Genomic DNA, 9,635 nt, shown 5'->3' with positions numbered 1-9,635 from the left:
ATTGTAACTGATTATCTTGCATTATAACGAACTAAAAGAGCTACAAAAAGGCTCTGAAAAGTGAATGTCAAAAACGTAATTTCTAGTACTCATGCTCCAGTAATGGAACTTACCAAAAAAGGAAAATGATTTCTGAGTATCAGAAAAGTTGTGTTTTAGGTCAACCGTTTCTAGGTTGATGTGATTGTGTAGGCGCCGATGTTATGATACTATTGTTTCGACCTATGTACTTTAATGTTACGGTAATACAGAGCTTCACCTTCCACTGTTAGCCTTACTCATTTGGAAGCACTCAGGAAGAGAAATAAGGCAGCTGGGTCGCGTCAATTATTTTCACATCAAGCGGAAGCTGGCTCGCGTCAATTATTTTCACATCAGGCAGAAGAAGAAAAGCGCACCTGGCGTTTGCTCGGTTCAGCTTTCTGTCGTTTGCTTTTCCTGAACAATGTAATAGGAAGAGCGAGATTTCTTGGGTCCCGACAATCAAATCGCATCGGACAGGAAGTTGTCAGGTGCTCACCATTGTTTTCAGCGTCCAGGCTAGATTTCTCCACAGCTCGCTTTGCGCAAACATAAAAAGCAAGTGAGAGAAAAAGCTGAACCGAGCAAATGCCATGGTTGGTTGTGTCTTTTTCTAGGTCACGCGAAGAGGAGTGAGAATTGTTCGTTGTCAGGTGTTAGTCTATCGGCACCAGATCAGATAATGTCTACTGCTTCGGTGCCGAGGGCAAGAGCAAACGAGAGAGTGTAAGCGATGACGGTATGGCTGGCTGTTTTTTTTTTCTCTCCGGGTTAAATGGAGCTTCATGCGAGGAACTTGGTATACTAAACCATTACGTCTACTACACTGTCGCACGTAAGCGATGATGAAGTAGACAGACTGATACCTGAAACTATTACTGTTTTTCTGGACCCATTCGCAACAAATGTTGACACGTTATCCTATTACCCTTCGGAGGTACATACTTATCCAAATCGTGTGTAACTTACCACACATCCATATAACTTAACTTATTTTTTCCCCTTCGACTCTTAGTTATTTTCCCCATGATTGGTGTTCGGAAAAAGTTGACTATTTCATACTTTTTAAACGGTACCTCGACGCATATTTGTTAATCTGTGAAAAAATGATATTACCAAAACATGAATATGTGTAAACTAAAAAAGAATATCCTGTTCACTATTTTCTGTATACAGCAATTTGGTTATTCTAAAAATGGAAAAAGACATGTATTCGTTCAAGCCACTTTGTGAAAAAACAAAATGTGCTCTCTAGGAAAGTATTTAATTCTTTCAATTTGCTATACGTTAATGTACCATAACAGACAAGTGACAACTAATCTCGAAAAGTGACGTAACCACGATGCGAAATTTCAATTTTACCCGGTTCGAATTTTGTAAGGTTCAGTATCGAACATTATACTGTCTAACGTTGTATAAAAAGATACGGGCTGTGCATTTTCTTCAAAAACTGTTTCTACACCGGCAAACTGGCAGGAGTTCTTATAGTTAATATGTTCTATCTCTTCGCCACCACGGGATGAATTCTTCAGGCACATGTGAAGGATTTTAATTCGAGGCAGATTTAGTGTTGTATCCATAACCCGAATATATATTCAAATTCCTGTGGTCAACAGAGATAAATTTCGCGTGACATTTTTTTTCGTGTTTTTGAACATGACGATGCGCTAATTACATAGCCGGAGGAGCCATAACATTTTCAAAGTCATGCCACATACTTTGCTCTATTTTTTTACAACAGTGCGTGCACGATGTCAGCTTTTTTCTCCTGTTTCAGTTCTCGCCCCAAAAAATGCTACGATGACAGACATTAAAAAAAAAGCAAAATGCTGTGGTAAACATAGTAAAGATAAGAAGAGTTTCTTATGGTCTGTCATTGCAGCGTTACACCCAGCCAATGTCAACCCCAACGTCTTTCCAACTACACCAGATACGAGAGGAGATATAAAAAAGTGATGAAGGGAATTTCATATCCAGTGGGTTTAAATGACATCGACATATTTATAAAACAGTACAAAGAAGAAAAGGGACAAAACATTGATATTTCCGTGTTCGGGGTTGATGATTGCGGCGACATTTGCGTCCTTAGACCTGCAAAAAGCCAAAATAGCGTAATCAGACTTCTTCTCATAGACGACCGTTACATTTCTATTCGCATCTTTTCACGCCTAGTGGGAAGTCAAATCAGCAAGGATCACCACAAGATTTAAATTTGCGATCGGTGCTTGAGAATTTTTCGCGGGGGAAAAATAGTACAACACAAGTGTTTTGTTTCCATGCATGCAGAACCCGAAGATGTCATGCCGGAACCCGGAAGCAAGATGACATTTCAAAAATATCAGGCTCTTCTCCCCCATCCTATTGTTCTTTATGCTGATTTTGAAAGTTTTCAAGTTCCGTTAGACGCATGTGACCCTGACCCTACTATCTCAAACACAATACCAATTTTTCACCACGAACCTTGCAGTTTTGCCATTTACGGGGAAAAGTTAAATAATGTTATTACGTATTTTGGACCCGATGCTGGGAAAAACTTTGTCAAAAAATAGCAGAATGTGCCAAAGAACTTGCACCTAGACTGAAAGGCCCTTACGTTTTCCACCCCCACTCACAATGGAACAAAAACAGAGACGAGACATGGCAACAAGATGCGAGGAGTGCAAGCAGGATTTCACCCCCGAAAACCACAAGGTCCTACATCACAACCATCAAAATTCTAAAATTTTGTCCATCACTTGTAACGTGTGTAATCTCAAAATCAAGGAAGCCCGATTTATTGCTGTGTATCTCCATTACACAGAGAAGTAGGATACACATCTGTTCATCAAAGAGCTGTACAACATCACGAATCGCATCAGGATCATTCCGAGAACGAGCAAAAAGTATTTTGCTGTAAGGGTGTGGATTTCTCTCGAAGACGGAGAAAGTGTGGAAGTGCAAATCCTAGACTCTTACGATTTCCTGTCTTCCAGCCTGGCTACCCTTGCAGCTCAACTTAGCGACGAAGATCTTGTGGCCACGAAACAATGTTTTGGGGAAGATAATTTGAATCTTTTGAAACGTAAGGGCGTCTACCCCTATGAATACGTCAATGATTTCGGCAAATTCGACGATACCGAACTGCCACCGCGTACTGCATTTTATTCTCATCTCACCGAGGACGTTTGTTCCGAAGATGATTATCAACATGCCCGTAGAGTGTGGTCGGCCTTCAACTGTAAAACTTTTCGGGACTATCACGACCTGTATCTCAAACTTGATGTCACCTTTCTGATGGATATTTTCGAATCGTTTCCGAACAGATGTACTGCAATCTACAAGTTGAACCCAGTACATTTTTTACGACACCGGGACTGACATGGGAGTCCATGTTGAAATACACCAATGTGGCTCTGGACCTCATCACGAACAAGGAGCAATATGTATTTCTTGAGAATGCAGTACCCGGTGGCATTGCCCAATGTCCACGTCGCCATGCTGTTGCAAATAATCCTTATTCTCCTGGTTACGACGCATCAAAACCTGACACCTACATTGCATTGTCTACTGGGATGTTAATAATGTATATGGTCATTCCATGTCGCAGTGTCTTCCCATCAGTGATTATCAATGGATGGACGAAGAGGAACTCTCCTCCAAGGATTTTCTCAACTGGACAGAAAATAAAGAATGGAGCTGTTTCCTGGAAGTCGACCTTGATTATCCCGAAACGCTCCATGATAAACATCAAGGTTTGGCCATGGCTCCAGTAAAAGAAAAACCGCCTGGAGGATCGGAGCTAAAACTCGTATTAAGCTTGAACAACAAACGAAATTACATTCTCCACTACAGGTTACTTCGATTTTATCTGAATCATGGTTTGCAGCTCAAGAAAATGCATACAGGTTTGAAGTTCAGACAGAGCAAATTGTTGGAGCCGTATATTTCTGAGAACACCAAGCGTCGAGCACAATCTACAACTCCTGCAGACAAAGACCTCTACAAGTTGTTTAACAATGCCATTTACGGTAAAGCAATGGAGAACGTGCGCAAGTACATCGATGCAACATTAGTCATGGATGTGAAGAAATTTGAGAAAATTGCTGCTTCACCATACTTTAAAACATTTACCATTTTCGATGAGAATTTAATATTCGTTGATCGTAACAAGAAGGAAGTGAAGATCAATAAGCCGATTTCTAAAGGTGCTACCGTTCTTGAACTCTCTAAATTACACATGTACAAATCCTACTATGATCAATTCCAACCAGTTTATGGGGATAACATTCAAATTTGCTGCATTGATACTGATAGCTTTGTGTTTCTAATCCAATCTCAAGACCTCCATCATGATCTGACTTCGATGATGCATCTCTTTGATTTTAGCAACTTACCATCAGGCCATTTCTTGTATTCGTCGAAAAATAAAATTGGTCATAGGAAAGTTCAAAGACGAAGCGACCTGTAATTACATCAGTGAATTTGCAGGACTTCGGGCAAAAATGTACTGGATGAAGATTGTAGATAAGAAAGAGACCAAGAAAGCAAAAGGAGTCGGAAAAACTAGCACAGCTATATTCACCATAAAAGATTACAAAGAATGTCTGTTTAAAAAGACAAAACAAAGCTAGCCACCGATCATCGCATTGCGAATACTACACAACACGCGTAACCAAGCTAGCATTGGATGATACGGACAATAAGTTAAATATACTTGATTGTCAAGTTCATACACGCGAGTGGGGACACTGGAATACCAGTGACAAATGTAGCATGTGTCTCCCCAACTAGACCACGGTAACCGCTTTCCGCTCTCTCTTTTCTGTTTTTGCGTGCTTGGAAAGAGGTAACGATCGATCTTCACTCATGCCTCCAGGCGGAAGTCATTAAGTTCAACCTGCAACTTTTTTTTAACCTCAATCATCATTATAAAATAACATAACACGTAAGTGCAACGACAGTGAATGATGTTCAAGCGTTGAAAAAGATGCTAAATGCATCAGTGGAGTACTTCAAGCTTCAAGACTTAGAAATAAAGAAACCTTATATGATAACTTCTGGTGAAATTATTTCAACTCAATTTGGTTGTTACTTAATGATAAATAGAGCGTATTTTTACCCGAAAGATATACTAACATGTTATCTTATAAGAAACTGTCTACGTTAATAAAAAACAAAACTCAAATTGTCTATAATGGCAAAATTGGATCTTCCTGGCAATGAATCAAAACACGCCATAGAATTTGTTTAATGTATTAAATAACGTTAAAAAGACGATGGATTTAGTTTCAGAATACAAACCAACATGGAAACTGTACGCCACACGACGACAGATAATTCATTACTATCCAAACTCAACGGTCTGTTGATCATTCACCTCAACAGTATTTGGACGAAATTCGACGACGACGTTGGCAAAACTTTTTACACCTTCAACAACAATTTACATTTCTACGAAATTCCGATCGGTGGGAAACTTCGGATCACCGTGAATCCTGAGAACGTAGGTTAAATCAAAGTCTCCTCTGGCAAGAACATTTATCGCATCAAGCACGATAAGATGCTTTCGACATCACGTATGATGTTTCTACAGGAGATCGTTTATACATGGAACTCCTTGGAGATTACGACAAATTCATTCCTCTCTTTATAGAATTACGAATCGTCTATCCTTTAATAAATAATCATTAACAAAAATGCCTAACGACATTTTCGGACACACCAAGCGTGTAGACCATGCAGACGAGATTCTCATGCTGAATGTTCGAGTTAAAAAGTTGAGAAGTGACCTGATTGCTTTGCAGGAGACGTTAAACAACAGTTTAAAATCTGAAGTGGCTAGTTTACAACCACAATGCTTGGATCCTATTCTGAAAATTGATTCCGAGTTGAAAACGCCAAAAAAATTATGTTGACGTGCCTTCGTAGATAACGTTCAAAATAGACAATTGAGTGTGGATTCGCTTCAAAATGATTTGGCCAAATTACAGCAATTTCAAACGAAAAATTGGGAAAAATTAAAACTCGAAATCGAAGAACGAACTTCCACAATTGAGAAGAATTTTTCTGAGTTTCATCTGGAACGTCTACACGATGATGTTTCCAAATTCACCACAGAATTCAACACCACTTTGGAAGAAATTAAATCTAAATTACAAATTTTAGAAGATACAATGACAAATCTACCATCCTCCGATGAATTGCAAGTTATTAGCAACAGCGTGGAAAACATCAAAATTCAATTAGAGGCTTATCAAGATTTCGAACACATTCAAACCACTATTTCTACGCTTCAGACATCTTTGGACGCTCAAGCTCAAACGGGTATTCATGAGACTTTAAGCACGGTTCACCAGAAAATCGACTACCTGGAAAATTTGAAGGTTGAAACAAAAATTAACCATTTTCATCATGTACTGGACAACATACAGGGTGATTTGGAATTGTTACAGACGATTGTGCCTTCAAACGAAGATTTAGAAAAATTGAAAACGGCAGTGACGGCATTATCCGAGTCGAGTGACATAAAAAGTTCATTGAGTGCTCTCGAAAATACAGTAGCCAATCTTCCCACCTCTAAAAAAATTACATGCTTTGAAAAGGAACATATCCTGAATGCTAAAGCGGTTAGAAATAGAAAAAAGAAACGTGGAACAGATTCGAGATGAAATTGCTTCGTTTCGCGACATGGTGTCCACGCTGCCAACATCGCAGAGTGTCACGGATCTTCATATCCAGTTTACCGAGATGAGGGACATTGTGAACGACCTTACCGTGAAAAGCTCGAAATTGAATCTAGTTGAGAACCTTCAGAACATTTTAGACAACATTAGAGATCAAATTGGAGCGCTGGAATCCACTCAGGAATCGACGCTTGCCGCTTTGGGTGTCAAGTTGCAAGAACTGAACGAAAACTACAAGCAGATGAACGTCGAAGTAAAAATTAAACCATTTTGTTGTCCATACAAAATACACTTGGTCAGCTTCACAGTAACCTTGTTAGTGTCGATACTAAATTTGCTAAACTGCATTCTCTGGATGCCATCGAAATCAACAGCATACTGAATCAGCAGAGAATTTCCACGTTCGTTGAAGGTAACAAACCGTACATGTTACATCCTTATCATCCGTATTACAAGTTTCTCATCGATGGCACTATTCAGATACACGAATTTTCGTATTTTCTCACGGCAGAAAAACTAGTGTTACCACCATGACCTTAATATCGAATCGTGGTGTCCAGAAAGCAGGAAACATTCCTTTGGCATATTGGAACGAAACACACAACATATATGAAATACACCAAGACGAAGATCTTACTGTATTTGATGTGAGTGCAGGTGATAAACTTATCATTCAAAACACAAGTGAGGTAGCACATTAATTGAATCCCATCACGTTAGTCCTTCTCTTCTAGCGAAATATCAAAGTTTAGGCAAGCCATCGTTGAAGAGTTGCACAAACCTGCACGCCGCAACTACGAACGTTTAGCTGTAGTGAGAAAGGGTATCGACGACCTATGGCAGGCGGACCTCGTCGAAATGAGCAGCGGTAATTTGAAAAATGTACATAAATTGAACAACGGTCGCAACTACCTGCTCACCGTCATAGACACGTTTTCAAAATTCTCATGGGCTCTACCGTTGAAAACAAAAACAGGAACATGTGTAGCGGAAGCATTCAAAACTATTTTCCGCGAAAGTAAGAGACGACCACGATTTCTGCAAACAGACAATGGGAAGGAATTCTACAACACCGTATTCCAAAAGTTTATTCATAACCACGACATTCAACATTATTCGACTTTCAGTCAAATGAAAGCCAGCATCGTGGAAAGATTTAATCGAACCTTGAAAACGCAAATGTGGAAACGATTCACGCCTCGGGGAAATTACAAGTGGGTCGACATCCTGCCGGAACTCGTTGACGATTTCAATCATACCGTTCACAGTACGATACGCATGAAATCAACGGACATTAAACAATCCAGTTGGAGACCAGGTGAGGATCAGCAAATTCAAACGTACTTTTGAGAAGGGATTCACTAGAAATTGGAGCACGGAACTTTTCACCGTAGTTCGAGTCTTACCCGGAAATCGTCACACGTATATAATAAAGGATACTAGCGCTGAAATTTTGAAAGGAATGTTTTACCAAGAGGAACTCTCTAAAACGAAACACGCCATGTACGTCATCGAGAAAGTATTGCATAGGAAAGATATCAAACTGTTTGTCAAATGGCTGGGACTTCCGGAAAAGAGTTGGATCGACGCGAACGAAGTGATCTTGTGATTACGTGGAACGTTGTAAAACGTTTACCCGATTCGGAACGCGAAAAAAAAGAAACTGCGAGTTATTACCCGACAGCATCCGTTGTCTAATCGTAGGACCTTCAGGGTGTGGAGAGACGACACTGCTCATTGATAATATTCTCCTCGCACCTGATTGGTTAGACTGGGAAAACAGGCATCTCTATGTGTTTTCAAAAAGTCTCGAACAACCAAAATTCAGGCAACTTATTCATTTGTACGAGGGACTGGGCATTAGTTCGTTCTCTTCAGAAATCATTCCACTGGACGATTGTCTCGATAATTCTGTTATCATGTTCGACGACATGATCCTGGAAAATCAAAGTGAGATTCGTAATTTTTTCACTCGAGGTCGTCACAAAGGATTAGATTGTGTTTAACTGGCACAAATTTTTCCAAGGTTCCGAATCAACTGCTACGCGATAATGCTAATTTCATTTGCTTATTTCGTCAAGACCATACGAATTTAAAACATGCACATGGTGATTACGTCGGAGCTGACATGAATTACAATAAGTTTTCTAAATTTTGCTCCGTGTGTTGGAACCAAGATTACATTGGTTTTGTTACGATCGACATTTACACGAAAACCTAATGACGGAAAGGACATGAATAAAATCAACGTTTTTCTAAACGTTATAAAATAACGTCATGTGAAAACGCAAATTTCAAGAAGACACAAAACAAAAATCAACTGTCGCAATAGGTCAAAAAAAACTTTTCTCAAACACACATATATAAATAACCTTAATATCGAAAAGTGGATCATCTCAACTTTTTGGTGACGACAAAACGGAGGCTCAAGAAAAATGTCGAAACGCAAATTTCAAGAAGAGGATAATCTTAAGCTGCGGGATTACCTCACGAAACGCTTCAAAGGTTGGAAATCCGAGAATCGCGGATTCTACGAGGAGAACAAGCGCGAAGGACAACCTATCATCGACGCCATCAGCTGTCTCGGCAAGGAAATTAAAAACGTCACGGAACAGAACAAGGATCTGATCACGGATCTTGTACCCCTTGCCGCTCGAAATTATGAAGATTTTCCTCCGACGCCCCTCTCCAGCATTCACACTCCTCTGGATAAGACGTCAAAGCCATATGCAGCACTTCTTCGGATAAAATCGGGTTGGGTCCGTTGGCACAAAACTACCTGAACACGGGGAAATTCGACAAGGACGAGGTGTTCGGATTGTATAAGAGCATGGAAACCAACGAAGGCGTCGTGTGGAAGATAGGAAAATCGAAAGTCACCTTTGAAGGCAACGACAATAAAATTAATTTAGGTGAAAAAAAATGTTGGTCCAGGTATCCAGGTACAGTAGG

Source organism: Lepisma saccharinum, chromosome 17, assembly GCF_977018435.1.
Source record: "Lepisma saccharinum chromosome 17, izLepSacc3.1, whole genome shotgun sequence".
Classification (NCBI taxonomy): Eukaryota; Metazoa; Arthropoda; class Insecta; order Zygentoma; family Lepismatidae; genus Lepisma; species Lepisma saccharinum.
Note: the sequence above shows the minus strand (reverse complement) of the source record.